Source organism: Rattus rattus, chromosome X (genome assembly GCF_011064425.1).
Source record: "Rattus rattus isolate New Zealand chromosome X, Rrattus_CSIRO_v1, whole genome shotgun sequence".
Classification (NCBI taxonomy): Eukaryota; Metazoa; Chordata; class Mammalia; order Rodentia; family Muridae; genus Rattus; species Rattus rattus.
Window position 1 is genome coordinate 94,487,627 of NC_046172.1, and position 20,450 is coordinate 94,508,076.

General features: G+C 41.6%; 1 protein-coding gene across 5 annotated transcripts in view; it reads right to left on the bottom strand.

Moving 5' to 3' along the window:
- The window catches only part of Acsl4 (acyl-CoA synthetase long chain family member 4), a 63,463-nt gene extending 59,332 nt beyond the window's left edge, over positions 1-4,131 (bottom strand). For 2 of the 5 annotated variants that reach the window (XM_032890440.1, XM_032890437.1), the window contains exons 1-2: positions 3,967-4,131; positions 2,718-2,791 (exon numbers count right to left, since the gene is read on the bottom strand). The gene's annotated coding sequence lies outside the window, so the exon portion shown is untranslated. Of the gene's footprint in view, positions 1-2,636; positions 2,659-2,717; positions 2,792-3,966 lie in introns of those variants that run through there. The other 3 variants (XM_032890439.1, XM_032890436.1, XM_032890438.1) reach the window with 2 other exon arrangements.
- Between the last annotated feature and the right edge of the window lie 16,319 nt (positions 4,132-20,450).

A 20,450-nucleotide genomic window follows, 5' to 3' on the forward strand; every position in this document is an offset into this window, starting at 1 on the left:
ATCTATGACATGCCATCCCAGTCCCTAATGAAGAAAAACAGGTTATTGATTAAGGATATAAATCTCACGAACCTCCAAGAATTATGCTAGTGGTAGGAGGTAGTCTAAAAGGATTACAGTCTCTGTCCCCATTTACTTAGCATTCTTGAAATGACAAGAGACAGTGAGAGATAGATGGCTGTAAATATAAAAGGGCAACATAGAAAGCCCTTGGAGATAGAATTGTTCTATGACTTTGCCTACAGAGACCTACACATGCTACCAGTGTGCAGAACTAAACACTCACAAAGTGCATGCTACAAGTGCTGAAATAGGGAGGCTAGAAGATGGCTTAGTAGGTAAGAGAGCTTGCTGTTCCTGCAGAGTACAGGTTAGTTCCTTGCCCCTGTATTGGGCACCTCACAATGCCTGACTCCAAGGTATCTAGGCCCTCTTCTGGCTTAGAGCATGCTCGCATGCATAGAAATCAAGAAAAATAAAATTTTAAAAATAAGAGAAAAATGGTAGACTGTGAACATGGACACACTGTATTCATTTCGACTTCTTAGTTGTCCTGTTATATACTAATTTATGATATTAACATTGGTTGAAATCAGATGTGGGGTATTACTAAGCCTTATAACTGCATGACAACCTATAACAATACCAGAATCCATAATCAAAAAAGAAAAATGGATAAAATATCTGACATCAACCAGTTGGAGTGGGAAAGCTTATTATTATTCCTAAGGAAAGTCGAGGGAAGGAGAACAAGAAATGCCACGAGCCACAAAGGACCAGGACCAACAGGAGAGCCCAGGTGTGGTGGCACACACCTTTAATCCCAGCACTTAGGAGGCAAAGGCAGGTGGACCTCCTGGGCACCCAAGGCTGTTACACAGAGAAACCAAACACTCCATCACAAACACTCTTGCCCTATTGAGGCTCAACTTCAAGGAGACCTTGAGCCTTACTATGTTAATATAATAAACTATATGTCCATGTGTCTCACTAGAACCACACCATCCTCTCAGGCTACAATTTCATAGAATGCTGTCCTCTTAGCCATCACATCCTGAATATTTACCACTAAATATGTGAGCCATTAAGAACAGGAGAGTGGAATGAATTATAAATAGAATTACTGAGATGTCTGCATGATTTTTACATAATTATTATGGTTGTTTGACACAGGGTCTATGTTCTGGCTATTCTGGCACTCTCTACATAGACTGGCCTGGCTTTGCAGCACAAATCTGCCTGCTTCTGCCTCCCAAAAAGTGCTGGCATGTACCACCATAACCAACATTTTTATTTTATGTATATAGGGTTTGGTCTACATGTTTACCTATGGATCACAGGCATGTCTAGGGCTCAGAGGCCAGAAGAGGGTGCTGGATCCCTTGAGACAGGGGGAAGTGAGCCACCATGTGGGTCCTGAGAATTGAACCTGGTTCCTCTGAAGAGCAGCCTTTGCTCCAGGCCCTCTGTAGACACTTTTAAAGTTCAAGGCAATTTGTTCACACCCTTACAATTCAGTACACTGTAGCTGTCTTCAGACACACCAGAAGAGGGCATCAGATCCTATTACGGATGGTTGTCAGGCATTATGCAGTTGCTGGGAATTGAACTCAGGACCTCTGGAAGAGCAGTCACTGCTCTTAACCACTTCTGGTCATATCTACAACTCAGGGTGGTACCCACACCTTTCATTTGCAAGTGTAAATTAACCTAACATTTGTAAAACTGCTTCTAAATGTATGCACTTGAACAGTCAGAATGAATTTAAGAATCATCTTGCTTTGGCTTTTGTTGTTTTTATTATTTTGTTTTGTTTTTGAGACAATAGTTCTCTGTGTAGGTTTGGCTCTCCTGGAACTCACTGTGTAAAGCAGGCTGGCTAGTTATTTGCCTCAAATTCAGAGATTTCCCTGCCTCTGCTCCCCCCATATCCGCCTGACTCCACTTCTGCGTCCCCCACCACCTTGGCCTAGGCCCAGTCCTCCGCCTCCTCTGCCTTAGCCTTAGCCTTGGCCTTCTTGGCCTTGGCCTCCTTGGCCTCCTTGGCCTCCTTGGCCTTGGCCTTGGCCTCTTCCTCCTTGGCCTCCTCCTCCTCTGCTTCTGCCTACACCTATAACTTTGCCTAAACCCACACCTACGCCTCCCAAGTGCTGGGATTAAAGTCCTGGGCCACCCCTGGCTAGAATACTCTATTAGTTAAAAAGTTACTTTATAAAACGTTGAGAAGATGTTTAAACTGATGCAGCTCGTCAGCAATGTAAAGTGCACTAAAATTCATATATATTCATAAAAACCTGTATTTTTTTAAAAAACGGAAGCCAAAATGAGGGGGTTTATGGATCATCCCGCCAACCATAAAGCCACTTAATTTATGTATGTGAAAACTAAGAAAAGTGCCTTGTTCTAGGCGTACACAGCTAGTATAGCTGAGTGGCTGGAACTGGAGTTGGAGCATCTCCGGAGTCTGGATTCAGGTCTCTTGCCACCTAAATGGGTAAGATTTTGTTCTTCCTCTGCCCACATCGGTACCCAATACAGTAAAAATCTTTATATCCCAATTTGCACACATATTGACAAGATCATACTGGTTCCTCCATTGGAAATGACGGAAAGCGTAAATGTGAACAGGAATCTACCGCTTTCGCGGGCTCGGCTGAAAAGATGAGCTATGTTTGCGATTTAAGGGAAGAGGCCTTCCATTTCAAATTTTGCTTGACCTGCTCAGTAGCACCACTGTAACTGCTATCCACTTGCTGCTTCACGAATTGAGAATATCGGAAAGCCTTGCTTGCTGCAAGCACAAAAAAGAAAAACCTAAAGTTACAAGTAAGTACAGGAAACGGCTCTCTTGGCTTAAATATCTGTAACGACATGTTACTAAGCATGAATTTACAGGTTCGAGAGACAAAACATGAGAAGGAACCTCGGTTATGTTTGAATCCAACTGCATGACAGCCGGGCATATATTTCCACAGAAGAGGAAACTGAGTGGTTGATTAAACCATGAACCAGTAAAGCAAACTGCTGACTTCTTCAGCAAGGTTCATTTCCCCTTATTCCCATCCTTGCTGTCGTTTCTGTTGAGTGAGGATTGACTTTTGTTTTAAAGATGAAAAGTACGAATGAGCAAATTAATTTTCAAGAGGATGGGGAAAAACATGTCTTAGAAGGAGATGCTAGAGTAAAAAGGAGAAATGACGTCTGATTTCAAATATGTAACCGGTTAGGCAATGAATCACATTCTCCTAGGTTTTTCTGTCTATAGACATCAGCCACAGTTCTTTTTGGTATTCGAATGAGAGGAAGAGGAAGTGAATAAACCCAATATTAAATATACAGCACCTACTGATCGCGGAGATAAAGACGGGAAGAACACTGGATACAAGCTTCAGCTACGATCCAGATGTTTGCTAACATACGTAAAGGTATGGATGCTGCGAGGGTATCTATCGAAAGCGAAGGCACCCTCCTCAAATTCGAGAAGGCAGATGTTTCTAGAGCCAGACACCGCCACCACCACCACCACCACCACCACCACCACCACCACCACCACCGGCGGGCGCCCCGACCCTGTAACAGAGTGACGGGGAGGGGACAAAATGGAGTGGAGGTCTAGGGGCGACCTAAAGGTCGTTTGGAGGTCTAGCAGGCACTTGGTGTGCTTAAGTCAACTGAGTCGTGGCAAAGCCTGGTACCCCGGGGAGGAAGAGTTCTCAGGGCTCTCAGGGTACAGCAGGATACAGGGAAAAGCCAGGTGTGGTTCTAGAGGATCCCAGAGAGCATCCAAAGAGGACATAGTGACAGTGGTTCTCTCCAGGAGCCAACGGCTGCGGCCAGAAAGCCGAGCGCCCCCCCCCCACCTCCCTCCAACCGGCTCAGGTGAGGATCGCGGCTCCCGACAGGAATCGGGGTCTCTCCGGGGTATGGGCGCAGTAGCCGCATCCTCCCCAGCCTAGGATCACTCACCGAAGGTGCTGCCTCGCTCACCACGAGTCCGCCACTGGGTCCCGGCCTTTCGGGGAAGGAAGCTCCGGGAGAGGAGCTCGCGTGCCCGCTAGCTCTGGAGCAGCCTTGCAAGGAGGGGCGAGCCTCGGCGACCAGTGGAAAAAAGAGAGCCGCAGCGACGCGCGCGCAACCGGGACAGCCAGAAAGAGGCGGGGCCCAGCGCGAGCCCGGAAAAGACGAGCCCGGAGGGGCGGGCGGAGAGGGGGAGCACGGTGGTGTGGCTGAGCCCGCCGAATCGCAGGCGGCCGCCGGCTCGGCCCACCCACACGCCCGCCTCCGCTCACTAAGGACGTCACCGCCAAAGAGGCGGAGCCCAGCGGAGCTCGCAGCTGCTGGAAAGGAGGAGGGCTGCTCCCGAGGGGTCGCAGGTCGCTAAAGGCTCCTAGAGCCCACAGCCACCATGCTGCTCCCGCAGTGCTGGGCAGAACAGCCCGCGAGGGCTTGGCGCCTTGTATCCCAGAGCTGCAGAACAGGCCCACGCCCTAGCGGGCTACCCGGGACTCCACCCAGGATGAAAGTTCCCCCGGGGTCATCTTTCAGCTGCCCTTAGTTAGATACCTATCTTTGGACTACCTCGTGCTTCCTATAGGAGAACTCTTAGCCGAGTCAGCTGGCTTCTAGCTCCTGAAAGGCATTCTTTTATCTCTTGCCTTGAGCTGTATTAAGATCCCTGCTCCCTCAGGCTCTGGAAATGTCTCCTGAAGGCAATGTTTTGCGTGTCACTCAGTCTAAGCCAAAGAGCCCACAACTGATAAGCAAAAAGTCAGGGTAGTACTGAGAGATTCTACTGCTTCTGAGACTTCTTGATAAAGGCCCTTTTTACCCCCCAAGAGTTGAGAAATTATTGTTGTAAATAAATTCCAGAGGCTATCTCAGGACTTCAAAACAAGACTGCAATTGCGAATAATAAGCCACAACAAACTGCCAAGAAGTTTCTAAAAGAAATGTAATCTATTCTTCCAGTTCCGTGATACATCAGAGTGGATTGGCTGCTTTTTTCGGCCTATTTATGGCTGTTTTACTAGCTACTTTTCATTTTCCTTATAGAATGACTGTATGTGATGTTCACACATACAATTGCTCGCCTCAGATTGCTGGCTACAGTAATGCTTTAGCTTTTGTGTATCCTGATCATCTGGGATGTTTGTTCCAATGTGAACACCCAGAGAAATAATCCTCAGATGTTTTGATATTAATTTGGTGAAATGTTTTAGTTTTGGATTTTTAAGAAGCCCCCCAAATAACACTGTTAGTGTACCTGGCTGAGAGCAGAGACTTTCAGGGTTTTTTTAATGTTATTCTAAAGCTGTAGTGGTCATTTTATTTCCAATAGGCCCACCAACTTGTATATAATGTGCATATAAACATTGCTTACACACTCGTGTACTTTTCCTTTCTCAAGATTGACCTAGAAAGTTCAGGACTTCAAACAACAAACATAATTGTCATCTTTATTTTTATGAGATCTTGTAGTAATGCCAGAAACATAATTATTAGTTGGCTATATATTCCACTAGGTACCTACAGTGTACAGAGACCTGTCATTTATCCTAGAGTTAATACAAAAAAAAAAAAATGAAGGAATGAACCATCCACTTCTCCAACAAACTTAGTTTAGTTTAGTTATGGAATTGAAACAAAAGTACCACACAGACCCAGTATTCCATAGAAGTCAACCTGTAACCCAAGCAGAAAAAGAACTTGTAATCTAAATACTTTTTCTACTTTCCTTCATCATCCATCACGTAGCCCAGATATTTTTGATGAACTCTTCTGAACACAATAGTCCTCAGCTTACAGAAGTCCCTCAAAATTTACAAGACATAAAGGAGAAAAAGCTATCAGGTTGAATGTTTGCGTGTGTGTGTGTGTGTGTGTGTGTGTGTGTGTACATCACACATAATATATGAAGTTATTTATATTTTCAAAATCTTTACCACTTAAACTATTAATTAGTGCCCACGGTTCTGGTTCTAGTCACCTTTATCATCTACCAGATCTTTTCCTTCACACTTAACCACCCCCAGAAGAAAGAAGAAGAAAAAAAAAACTACTCCAACAAGAGAAAAAACAGCCAGACGTGGGAGCAGACTCCTTTAATCCTGGTCCTTGGGAGGCAGAGGCAGGTGGAGCTCCATGAGTTCGAGGCCAAACCTGGTTTATAAAGTGAGATGCAGGACAGCCAGGGCTACACAGAGAAACCCTGTCTTGAAAACCAATGCAGGGGGGGACACCATCTTAAATAAAGAAACAAACCAACAAACGGAAAGAAAAATCCCAAGCTGAAAACACTCACTGACTATGTTCCATTGTACTTCTGGAGCTGCTCTTTTTTTTTCAAGAGCGAAACCAAGAGCAGGGAATAGTGGTGCAGGCCCATGATTCCAGCTCGGTAGATTAAGTTTGTAGATCGAAGTTTGAGGCCAGCCTGAGCTACAAAATAAAAGCCTATCTCAAGATCACACTATGTCTCTTAACAATGAAAGGAAGGAAGGAAAGACAGGAGGGAGGGAGCAAAGGAGGGAAGTAAGAAAAGTCAGCTAAGACCTCTGACCCTGGAGCAAAACAGTCCTCCTTCCCCAAGGAGCTGGCTGACGTTTTAGAGCGGTTACAGATTTTTGTATGCCTTTTGAGGATGGAAGATTACTGTGTTTGAAAGATGAAGAGACAGATGCAAATGAAACAACGAGTCCAGTCACACAGCTAACTAGGAATAGAGCTTGGAATCCCTGCCACTCCCAGGGGCTTGCTGTGAAGTACACTCAGTAACATCCCACCCAAAGCAAGTTCGAGACCAAGGAAAAGGGAGGAAAATATAAGGTGCAACTGTCAAGATTTCAAATACGACACACACAAAAAAGGCATACACATAAAAAAAAAAACCAGAAGCAGTACTAGGAGGGAGGGGACACCAGTGAGGAGGAGTGAGGAGAGTAGGGTAGAAGGACAAATAAATGCAGCTACATATTTTATACATATACAGATATGTATAAAAATGTCTAAAAAACCTACTTCCTAAGTATGCTGATGTTAAAAGTTCATTTCAAAGCCCCTTTTTAAAAAGATATAGAAAAAGAAAGCTTCTAGAAGCTAAATGAAATTGAACAAGGCCGTTCTCTTAGCAGACACGGTTATTTAGTGCCTGCTAGCTTTGGTCTCGTGTAATAAGAAGCCGAAATAGATAGCCAGGCTGCTCTTGGCATTAGTTATTTATGGAAAGACAGAAAACAACTGTTCTTCACTGACTATGAACCAAGTCTGCATCTTAAACTTCCTTCTTGAGTCACTAGAATAATAATTTTCCTCCTGGAGCCCAAATACAAGCAGCAGGACTTTGTAATAATATTTGAATATACAAATTATGTGAGACTTTGCCATTAACAAACTTTATTTTACAGACCTGATAACCAGGCAAAATATTTTTCTTTAGTGCTGTGTATGATGCAACGAGTGAAACCAGAAACCTCAGGAGATGATCTCACTGTGAACAAAATAATAAACTAAGTGACTTTTCAAAAGCGGTCAAAATCAGGGCTCAAGGCACAGTCCAGTGATGCTGCACTTGCCTAGTAGGTGTAAGCTGCTGGGTTTGGTCCCCTCTATCAAATGAAAAACACAAAAAATGACCAAAGGTATATTGGTTAGATATGTGTTATTTTGAACATTGTTTTATCTTTTCTCGTAGTCATTTATTTTTTCTAAAGATTTACTTATTTATTATATATAAGTACACTGTAGCTGTCTTCAGACACACCAGAAGAGGGCGTCGGATTTCATTACAGATGGTTGTGAGCCACCATGTGGTTGCTGGGAATTGAACTCAGGACCACTGGAAGAGCAGTCAGTGCTCTTAACCACTGAGCCATCTCTCCAGCCCCGCCCGTAGTCATTTATTTTTATTCTGATATACTTCATTAGTCTTCAGACTCATTGAACAAATCTAAGCAAATGGAAAGCCATCTAATGCCTTAAACTAGGAATTTTATTGATGTTTATTTGTATAATGACTTGGGTATTCCCAAGTTAATCTATAAAGACACTAGGTTTTAAAAAAATATAACATTGTAATTAATTTCTGGAGCATTTCAAACACAGAGAGTTTGATCATATTCACACACACATGCACACATACACATGCCCACACACACACACACACACACACACACACACACACACTTACCCACAAACCCTCCTGAATTTAGCCATCCACTCCCTGTCCCCTCTTCCAATCCTTTTTAAAGCTAACTCCAAAGTTCCCTAAATAAATATTGGCAGTGTTCCTTGAAAAAAAAATGCTTTAGCAACTTTCCAAAGAAGGAAAAAATATATTGTTCATAAAGCCAGGAGGGAGAGGTGAGGGAGAGAGGGAGAGGGAGAGGGACAGATGCTAGAAGTCATCAAATATATAACAAAGTTATTTTGTGTTTCCAGTCTGGTCATATTAGATAGAAAGATCACCAATCTTGCCCTTCACTCAAACCTCTATCCTTTCCCTCTAACATACAAGAAGGTCCTATAAGTCATATTCTTAAATGGCTAATACATTAAGACCTTTAAGTGTGTTTTCTTCAGAATCACCCACTATTACAGCTGGTAGGTCAATGATAGAGGCAACAAAGTAGGAGGGGAAAGCACCTGGGATGTGGACTTGGGCCAACCCAACCACCCTACAGCAAGTCATGCAACCTGTTTCTCAATCTCAACCTCTTCACGTGCAAAGTGGAGGTAATAATGTACCTCACTTACAAGACCCATCAGAAGGAAAACAAAATAAAGATGTAATGAAATATCTACTTGTAGCATTTGTGTAGAAATGGCAGCTAGGGATTACTGGTGTGATTTTAATATGAAATGTACCACCCGGGTCAAGTGTCCAACCGTGTCCCTTGGTTGGTGCCATTATTTAAGGAAGCAGTAGGAACTTTAGGCCATAGGACCTAGCTAGAGGAAGTAGCTCACAGAGGGGCTTGCCATTGGTCATCCTGGCTCCTTGAGCTTTTCCTTTCTTTCTCTGATTTCTGGCTGCTGTGAGGTGCTGCCACATGCTCCCACCTCAGTGATGTTCTCCTTCTCCACATAGAATCAACAAAGCCTAGGACTATGAACAGAATCCAGAAACAACAATAAGTCGTTCCTCCCAACTTGTTTGTCAGGTACTTTTTCACAGTGAGGAAAAGTCTGAGACAATTATCAGATGCAACTGCCTCATTTACACAGGAGAACTTAAAAAGAAACAAATGAAAGACTCCACACCAAGAACAGCCATTCTTCAGGTTCTTAGTTACCTGCTGGCCTTTTGATAAATCTGAAGTCTAAAATCCTTGAGCCACTTTCTTCACAAGATTTTGTCTGACCATAAAGGCCCCAATCTCCTACAATGTCCAAATATTCCCTTAGCTTATGAATTATATAAAGTATGTCTAAACTGTCACTGTACAATTCTTCAAATTAAAATACTATGATTAAAAAACTGTCTGCTTTACCTTGGCCCTATAAGACACATGACATAACGAAAGTGTCTGCTATTCAAATAGAGAACATTTAGCAATATGTGTAAATCGTAAAAACTGCCATTTATTGACCATTTACTATGTGCCAGCCACAAAAGCAAACACATTACACACATTACTTCCTGTAACGCTTACACAGGCCTATAAGGTAGATCATGTTCTTCCGGTAAGGTTTTATGGCTCCTTGTTGTTGTAAACTTGACACAAGCTAGGGTCATCTGAGAAGATGGAACCTTAACTGAGAAAAATGCCTCCATCAGAGGCTTCAGTACTTGTTTGTTTGTTTGTGTGGGTGTACAAGTCAGAGGACAACCTTCCATCATGTGGGCCTAGGGTTTGAATTTGGGTTGTCAAACTTGACAGCCTCTACTCACAGAACTATCTTTTCAACTCCATTCTCATGACTGGTTTGGGAGGGCCCAGCTCACTGGTGCACCTATGTGCACATGGTTCTGGGTGGTATAAGAAAGCAGGCCGAGCAAGCCATAGGGAACAAGCCAGAACATAATACTCCTCCATGGCCTCTGCTTCAGTCCCTGTCTGTAGGTGCACTCCTTGGCTTCCCGTGATTACGTGAAGTTGAAAGGAACCCCTGCGTCCCCTAAGCTGCTTTCAGTGTTTTATCATAGCAACAAAAAGCAAACTAGGACATATCTATTTCTAAAAGTAAAAAAATGGGACAAAAATCTTGGATACTCATCAATTTAAGAAAACATGAATGGGAATGAATAAGTATGTTTTAAAAGATCATTATCACATAAACCCACCTAAAAGAGAAGCAATGCCTCTTTACACACAGCCTACATCCAGGAACTGAGCCTAGGTCATATGCAGGAGCAGAAGCAATCTTAATGGCTAAGACATCTCTCCAGCCCCTACCATCCTACTTCTATATTAGACCTTTTCATGAAAAGGACATTTAAAACAAGTATTTTGAAGGTGAACCTATACATTGTAAGAGAGTCATTTCCATTCCAGGCTGGCTAGGGAGATAGCTTTAGACTCTGTAGAGAACCTCAACCTGAGAGGCTTATTTCAATAAAAACATTTAAGTGTTTGGTCTGAGGCTTGCAAACATGGCCCAGTCATTTATAATAACGTTGGTCTTGCAGAGAACCGTGATTCAATCCCCAATGTCCAAGGGGTGAGACACAACCATCCACAACTTCAGTTCTGGGGGATCTGATGCTGCCTTCTTACCTGTGCAGGCACCAAGCACGCATGTGGTACACATGCACACATATGGCACGCATGTACACATGTACAGCAGCCAAAACAGTCACCCAAAAACTGAAATTTTAAAAAAACCAATAAAATATTTTTGCTTAGTTTTTCACCCTTAGAAATAATGCTCCAATTAATATCCTTGCACGAGTATCTTTTTGGTATCTGGTTAGGCTTCTTTATTTATGCTTTGGATATAGCTTAATGGTAAGGCTTGTCCAGCCTACACAATAACGCCAAGATTTAATCACCACCACTGCAATATCAGAAAACAAAACTTCTTTGTTAGGAGACCTCAGTAAGTGGAAATGATGTCAGAGAGGATGTGCATGCTACGTTTTAAAGATCTTGTCAGACTGTCTGGGGAAAAAAGCTTCAGCCAGAGTGTGTGAGAGACCATTTCTTCATATCCTTTACAAAATTGAAAGATATCTATCAGAAAGGTTTGCTCCTCTGATAGACAGAAAAATGTTCCTTGTTGTCTAAGGGGCTTTCACATGCTGATACTAGAAGTCCAGAGACAGAGGAACAAGGATTTTTCTTTTCTTTTCTATTTTGATTTTTTAAGACAAGGTTTCTCTGTGTAGCCCCTGGCTGTTCTGGAGGCCCAGGCTGGCCTCGAACTCAGAGATCCACTTGCCACTGCCTCCCAAGTGCTGGGAGTAAGGGCATGCAAAAAAAACGGGGGAGCACCACCGCCCTGCAAATAGTTGTCCTGTTTGTTTATTTTGTTTGTTTCGAGACATAGTCCCACTGTGTAGCTCTGGCTATCCTGGTGTTGGACGGTTCTGGGTAGAAGGTAGCTTGACCCAGAAAAACAAAAAACTCACTTTTGATCCAGAAGCTTAAAAAGGAAAGCTTTATTTTCTGAGTGCTCAGGGAGGTAGCCAGCCCGGGATCTGAACCTGGTCACAGAAAGGAGATTGTGCAACATTTTTAAAAGATGTAACAAAAAGCGATGGGAGAGTTGCGTTATCTAAGGAAGCGGAGGTTGGAGGCTGAGCCTTATCCCGGGACCCTGGGTCAAGGTCCTTAATTAGTTCTCCTAGACTTTTGGCCGAGTGATAAGGGGTGTGGGAACTCAGAGTGATAAGGGGACAGAGGAGGTCAGCTGCACGCGTAGTGAGTTAGGGCATAGCAGGCAATTGGTTATTTATTTTTTGTAATTTATGCACCTCGGTTTAGATAACAGCAATTTCCATAATCTTTACCAGTTAACAGACAATCACAAAACATTTGGAGAAGTGGGGTAGGTGTTCATTCCTAAGCCTGGGAACATGAACTTGTTTGACCCTGCCAGCAAGATGTAGACATTGTCCTCGAGATAGCGGGACTCAGACAACTGTTTGCAACAGAAGCTGTTCAGGTGTAGGGAAGTCCCCAGCGGCCCTGGGACCTTGAACTTAGCTTCTCCCTATGATTAAATGGAGTCTGAAAACAAAATGGTAGTACTTAGAATAAGTGTCTTCTGTTTATTCCCAACTCTGGAATTAAGTATGTAGACCAAACTAAACCACACAAACTCACAGAGATCTGCCTGCCTCTGCTTCCCGAGTGCTGGGATTAAAGGCATGTGCTACTACACCCTTCACTAGACTCAGCTCCAGGTGCTCTTTAAATAATGCTAAAATTTTCATATGTAACATTAGCATTTCATAATTCTCTAACACGTATTGTCACATGATCTGTTTACTCCCATACCGCTTCATTTGTGGGATATTTGAGTTTGTCTCTAAAATGTGCACAACTTATAAACTGTAAGTTATGTCTATCTTTGTTCATAAATTTATGACTCTTTACTTTTGGAATATTTAAAACTCACTGAATAAAATAAGAGGTTTTAAGATAATTGACATTATCAGACGCAGTTTTGGGTGTAGTGGTGCCTGCTTTTAATCTCAGTGCTGGGAGGCAGGGGTAAAGCCTCATCTATAGAGTATTCCAGGACACCTAGCGCTTCAGTGCACCCTGCCTTTAAGAACAACAAAAATAAAAATTTTTCCTCTAATTTTCAAAAGAAATTGAAAAATAATTCGGAATCGTTTTCGAAAAGACTCTGGCCACCTCGAGGTGGCAAGCATGGCCCTGGCAGGCCTTACCCTTCTCCCCCATTCCCTCTGGCTTGTTTTTTTTAAAAAAAATGTTAGATTACATTCCTGAAGCTAGCCTCCAAGGTCCAGTCCCATATTTGGCCATTTCTTCCTCCTGAGGCCAACTACCAAATACTATCAAAAGTATTGGAGCCCACGATCAAAAGCCTCCTTTGATCACCTAATTAACGTACCCAATTAAAATTAAACCTCTCATCCTAACAAGGGATTTCCCCTTGTACATTTATAAACTACCATTTTCCTATGTGCCACGTCTGTCTGTTGTCTCCTCTCTATCCAGAGGCAATCTCTTGTCTCACTCTGACACAAATAGTCCTTACCCTCTCCTCCTTCCCCCTTTTCTCCCTTGTCCCTTCTCCCTCCACTTCTATCTCCTGTCTTTGTCTCTAATTCCCTGCCCATTGTCTCTCTGGGGCAAATAAATCTCCATTTTGCTGAGAACTTGTTCTTGGGGATCCTGAACCAATACTCTTCATTCCAATCTTAATAAGTAAATGGCCAATAAGAAAACAGATTTACACTGTGATGCTATAAAGTTTCATATGCAATTTTCTTAATCAGTGAGCCATCTCTCCAGCACCTCATATGCAATTTTCAAACTAAACATCAACTTTAAAAAACTCTATCAGCCCATGAAAAGACCAGCAGTCTCAACTGCCCTGGACCCTGGAGATCTCTCAGACACTGAGCCACCAACCAGGCAGCATACACCAGCTGATACGAAGCTCCCAACACATATACAGCAGAGGACTCCCTGGTCTGGACTCAGAAAAGATGCACCTAACCCTCGAGACTTGAGCCCCCAGGGAGTTTAGAGATCTGGTGGTGTGGGTGGTGTTGGGACATCCTTGTGGAGAACTGGGGGGTAGGGTATGGGAATGAGGAGCGGTGGGAGGGTGGGGCAGACCTAGAGAGGGATGAAGTCTGGACTGTAAGGACTAAAGAATAAAACGAAAAACAATAAAAATTCCATCAGCCAGCCTGGTGCTGCACGCCTTTAATCTCAGCACTTAGGGGGCAGAGGTAGGCAGATCTCTATCAATTCAAAGCCAGCCTGGTCTAACACAGTGAGTTCCAAGACAGGGCTGCATAGAGAAACCTTGTCTCAAAAAAGAAAATCAGTCAAAAAATAGTATTTGTTTTCAGAGCAAAGAAAAGTAGTTTTTCTTGTTTATATTTGAATTTGGGAGTATTGGCTTTCCCTCCTAGGAGCACAATATATTTTAGCATTATATGGAGGAAACTGTGAGGATGGAGATCTTATACAGAAATCACTGTCCTCAAATGACAGGTCAGCTACAATTATGTTTTCCTCTCTTACACCCTGGTTTTCATCGGCTTCAGAAAGCTTATGTTTGGGGACATAAGCAGACACTGACCAAGGGCTGAAAGAAAGACTTTGTAGAAACACAAGAAAAGTACTGATAGAAAGTATGTCTGGAAATGAACATAGACGAATAGCCAAGAAGTAATAAAAGTATTGAGAACTGATACAGTCTACAAATAACTTAAAGGAAATCAATTTCCCCGTACACATACCTGATTGTGGCTTTTAATGGCTCCTTTATCTGATACACTGGGAGTTGGGGTAGGGGAAATGACACAATCAAAATATATTGTATGGAAAATGTGTTTAATTTCAAAACAAAGATATGGAAACCTAAGAAAATTGGGAAACCATTCTACCTCATGTGGCAACCATGCCAATTACATCCCACTGAGATGGTCTTTTCCATTGGCAATTCAAGCCTCTGGTGAGCAAGCAGTCTGGAAGACTACATAGGAACTACATAGGGAGGATTGTGTTATTCAGGTACAGGAGGAAAAGCATAGTCTTCGTGATTGTAACAGAGAGCTAATGGTAATGACCCTGATCTGTGAGACTGGCATTAGAAGGTGTATAGAGAGGCCTCATTGGGGTGATTGTTAGTGTGTAGGGGGGAACCACATTAGCATTTTTTATTTTTTCTCCTACAAGCAAGAAGGGAAGAAAGCATTAAAAAAAACCCAGTATCTCGCGGTAAAGAACAAAAGCACACCCTCAGATTACATGAAAATCAATGTGACATCACTTAATGTCATAGAAGTTATGGAATTCAAAGACTGGGAAAGTTCTAGAAGATGCAAAATACTTTATCAACTGACTAGAATATAGAAGTATGTCCTGTCAGAACCAGTTGCTTTATGTTTGATAAACCAACAAATATGACACATTGCAAAACACAGATTAGGAACCTCAGGACAAAGGGCGGATCATCACCAATACAATTGTATCGAGTCACTCTGCTAGGATACGAAACAAAAGAAGGTCATGGCACTTCCAAGTCTGTGTTTCTAGGCTTGGGCTTTGTTGATACAGGTTTGACCTAAACAAGTTTTAACTTCTTACGATTATGAGTAAGAAACAATACTCATTTGCCTTTGCTATGTGAACTAACTAACAGTACACTTCTCAAGTGGAAATTTCTGAAATACTTTTTTTTTTTTTTTTTGGGAGCTGGGGACTGAACCCGGGGCCTTGTACTTGCTAGGCAAAGCGCTCTACTGAGCTAAATCCCAACCCCTGAAATACTTTTTTAAATATTGTTTACAGTTCAAGTTCTTTATTCCTTTAGAAAGAGAGTTCACAAAAGTACGGAATATATGCAAGGTTACACGGTGCTTATTTCAGAAGAGGAAAAGGAAGCACCCTGGACTCTGGGCTCAAGGTTCAACCCACTGGACGACATTGCCCACCTCCTACTAGTGTCCAAGAGCCTTCACAATTTAACCATGAGCAAAATCTCTACAAGGTCATTTCTATATTAAGCTTGCCTAGATTTTTTAAATGGGTAAAAACTAAGGAAAATACAGTCTCTTCGCCTTATGTGAAATGCGTCTAAGGAAGCAAATAAATTATTTGTTTGCATTGACACAGTGTCTCTATTTTGTAACCAGGGTTTTCTTTGAAACCAAGCCAGCCTTGAACTCACAATGAACTGATTGCCGCTGTCTTGAGTGCTGAGATTAAAGGCTTGGGCCACCATACCCACCTGAAATCAAATAATTTTAGGAATGTCCTGAAATTTCCCAGTTTGTTCTCGTTCTATCTGCATAAGTGCAACAAATGTTCATTCCATGTTTCAGAAGCCTTTGTGTGCAATCGATTTATCTTTTCCATAGTCAATTTGTCCCAACTGCTACTGCTTCTATTATCTCTCATGTGTCATCGTATTCTTGGTGTATGCTTAGTATCAAGAAGAGACTTTTTAATGTTGATTAAAAAATAGAATTCTGGGTTGGGGATTTAGCTAAGTGGTAGAGCGCTTGCCTAGCAAGTGCAAGGCCTTGGGTTCAGTCCCCAGCTCAAAAAAAAAAAATAGAATTCTTGGGAGTTAGGGACAGGAGGACATTTGTGCTTCTGTAAATATAATTTCCTCACACAGGCTTTCTCATTCTTGTTTTCTTCTCATCTTTTCATCTCCTGAACTATATAAAAGAACTTGTGAAGTTTCAGCAACACTCCAAAATAGGGAGTTAGCTACATTGAAATGGAAAAGAAAAGGAATCATGCAAAAAGGATTATTCTACTTCATTATCCATCAGAGAAAAATATATCAAAAGGACAACAGGGGAAAATATCATTTCATATACACATGGATGGCTAAAAAATATTGAAAATATTACCTCAAAAATAACACAAGAATTGGCAAGACTATTTTAAAAATGGAATCTTCCTACATTGCTGCCAGGAAAGCAGAATGGTGCAGCTGCTTGAGAAAGTAGTTCATCCACTCCTCAAAAAAGTTAAACCTAGAATTACTGAATAACCGAACAACCTCATTTCCAAATGTTTACCCAAACTAACTGAAAATGAATATGAAAACAAATGTACACATATGTTCATAGCAACACTATTTATAAGAGCACAAATGCAAAACTAAATCAAATATTTTTTTAACTCAAAGTCTATCAGCAGGTGAGTGAACAGCCAGATGTGTTGTACCTATTCAATGGAATATTTTCATCCGTAGAAATGAAATAAAATGAAATGCTGATCTATGCGAGGAAATAGATGAGCCTTGAAAGTATTGTAGTAAGCGGAAGAAGCCAGGCACAAAGGGTCATGTAGTATGATTCCATTTGTAGAACATCTAAAATACATTCATAATGACAATGGGAAATCGTAAATTCAAGATTGCATAATAAGCAAGGACTTTTGCTTTGGGCTTTTGGAGAGGTTTTAGAATGAGAGATCTGGTGACTTACAAAGTCATGATACTGTTTACTCTGAAAATATTTAATTTTATACTATTTGAACTTCACCTGTATAATGAGTTACGAAAAGAATTGCATTGGATTTATAACTTTTATTAGCTCTCAAAAATCTGAATATATAGCACATGACCTATAATCCCAGCACACAAGAGGCTCAGGCAGGAGCACTGCCATGAGCTTAAGGTCAGCCTGATTACATAGAAAGTTCCAAGCCAGTGCTGTCTACAAAGTGAAACCCCTGTCTCAAAAACCAATAGTTAATGAAAGATGTCCAAGAAGACATTATGGATAATAATCCTTCAGATAATAAAACTTAGAAGAGTAACTTTCTTGGGATGAAATTGTGCTCGATAAGATCTAGAATGATTGTCTAGCTCATTGACCTTGGCTTATTTTTCACTTATATCTGCATCTGTATATGTATGCATTTGTGGATGTGGATGTGTGTGAATGTGGATATGCACATGTATATCATTTATTTTGTTTTTATTTATATACATAAACTTAATTCTGCAATCTAACTAGACTTGGAATGAAGGAAAATATTGGAACCTAAAGAATATCACTATGAATGAGAATAGAATATTAAGTAGATGGGGTTGGGGGGGTGCTCTCCTGAGCTACAGAAAAAATGATCCAGTAGGTAAGATACCAGTTAATAAAAAGAATTGGAATTAGAGTTGTCCACTGATGAAAATGTGATCTTCTTACTGATCTTGTCATTCCTGAACAAAAAATGCTTCCACAATGCTCACGCCTTCATTCGCCTTCCCAAAGTCTATGTGCCATCCACCCACTACACAGTGCAGATTTGGAAAACAACAGCAACAGCAGCAGCAACAACAACAACAACAACAACAACACACAACACAAAACATGGAATGGTTCAACATTTGCCATGGACAAGATGCCAGGACCAGTGTACATCAGGATGAAGTCCTCAGCCTCAAATTTCTCTCTGTAGCTAAACCTTCGCCAGTGCCATTGTGGTAATGGTATGTGACATCACCACCCTGGTCCATGAATCCTGGAATAATGCTATGAAAGGAGGAACCCTTCTAACCAAATCCTTTCTCCCCAGTGCTCAGAGCCCAAAAGTTTTCTGCTGTCTTTTGGAATTTTGTCTGCAAACAGCTCATAGGGACTCAAGCGTAAAGGGGTCTGTCAGTTGTGATGTTGAAGGGAACATGATGCAGTTAGCGATAGCTGCGGCAAGTGGAGACCCAGGAACAGAGGGGCGGCAATCAGGTCATAGCCACTGATTCATGTTTGCAAACCCTCTGTACTAGTTATAAACACTTCAGTGAGTTCTTCACTCACATATAATGTCAAATACGAGTATTTTGAGATGTGACATAAATTGCACATTACATATTATTCTCTTAAATTATTTACCTCAACACTCATAAATTACTTTTAAAAAGATAATCAAATTTACTTACAAATCTTTTGTTTTAATTGTCACCAAGCCTGATGACCTGAGTTTGATTGATCCCCCAGGGCTTAAATGATGGAAGGAGAACTGAATTTTACAGGTGCCACTTTGATAACACAAAACCCCCTGACATGAACCCCACACACACACACACACACACACACACACAAAGAGACGACGAGCCAGACAGACTGACAGAAAGCAGAGACAGAAACAGAAGACAGAGAGACAGAGACAGAGACAGAGAGACAGAGAGACAGGCACAGACACAGACACACAGAACAAGAGAGAGACTGAATAAAAACAACTTCAATTGTGCAAATGTCCTCCCTGGGGTGAAAATAAATCCCACTCTGTTTAGACTCGCTACATTATGTTATTGTCTTTTTCATTATAGTAACCTTGACAATATTTTTACTAACTTCAACTTTTCCCCTGTTGTCAAAAAAAAAAAAAACCAAAAACCTCTTGATGGTCAATGTTCAAGGATTATTCTTCCAACCTTCTGTGACTCCTTCACCAACAGCTTCAAGATCATCGTCAGTTTTCAATTTTGTCTAGCCCTTCACAACAATTGAAGTCAGTGATTCAATGTCATTTTCCTCCTGGGTAATAGTATCTGTCTTAGTTCACTATCTGTTGCAGTGTGAGGAGGAAAGCCTTACAGGTTACAGTCCATCATCAGGGAAGCTAAAACAGAAACTCCTGGCAGGAACTTGGAGGCAAGAACTGAAACATAAACCAGAGGGGAACACTTGCTCTCCGTGTCTTGCACGGCTACCATTCTTCTAAAGGCCAGGCCAACTTGCCTGGGAATGGTTCTACAGACAGGCCTCATAGACCAGTCCGATAGAGACAATTCTTCAATTGATGTACTTCTTCCTAGGGGACTCTAGTTTGTGTCAATTTCACAAAAACTAACCAGAACACTAACAGAACAAGTTTGCAAATTTGTCTACTATAAAGTGTAAATTAATAGTTCAACTTTTTTTTTCAATTTGGGGAGTCTACATACTTATTTTACGGATTACAAAGAACTTTTTATATTTTGTTGGCATTGCAATAAGTGCAATTTAAGAATAATGCTGTCTTTCTGTTAAGGCTTCTTTGTTGCAGAAAGACAGTCCACTCATTTGTGGATGAGAAGGCTTCAACTACAGGAATGAAATAGGATTCTTTCAAATTAATGATGTCTGCCAAATCCAGCGATTTTTCAGTCCTTTTCTATAGTATTTGTGCAGAGAAAGCCATCTTAACTAGTAGATAAGCTTTAAATTAAAAGGTTTAGTGATCTTTGTGGGTGATTTCTCCTTTATATTACAGTTTCCCTCTTTGGTTTGCCCTTCCCTCTCTCAGTACAAAAGCCTATTCTTCCTTCTAGGTGGTGCAGTATCTATTGGCTGAAGCCAGTACTGAAATGAAAGCTCGTCTTAAATCAGTGAAGCTTCCTCTATGCCTTTCTTTACCCATACGACTCTAAAATAAGACTTTGGGGCCTAGGCTAGAGAAAGACTGATAAGAGGAATTTTGCTTAGTGTTTCTCTTTGCTGACTATGAAAAATGAAAGGAAATTAGAAAGCAAACTGGGGGAGCAAGAGGTTGATATTTTGGCTGATTCTTTCATCTTGAGTCCCCAAAAAAACTTCATATAACCAAATGCTGAGGGAACCATTATAACTGGTTTTTCTTCTTTGTGAGTTTTTCTTTTTCCCTACCCTTTATCCCCACAGTTTCACCCCCTGTCACTAGATAGGAAAGGAAGAAGGATAGAGGGAAGAGAGACAGAGATCTAGGAAACTAATTGTTCTTCTTTGAGAACAACTACTAACAAACTGAAACCATACCACCACCACCACCACCACCACCACCCACCACCACCCCTACCACCACCACACCTACCCGCAATGA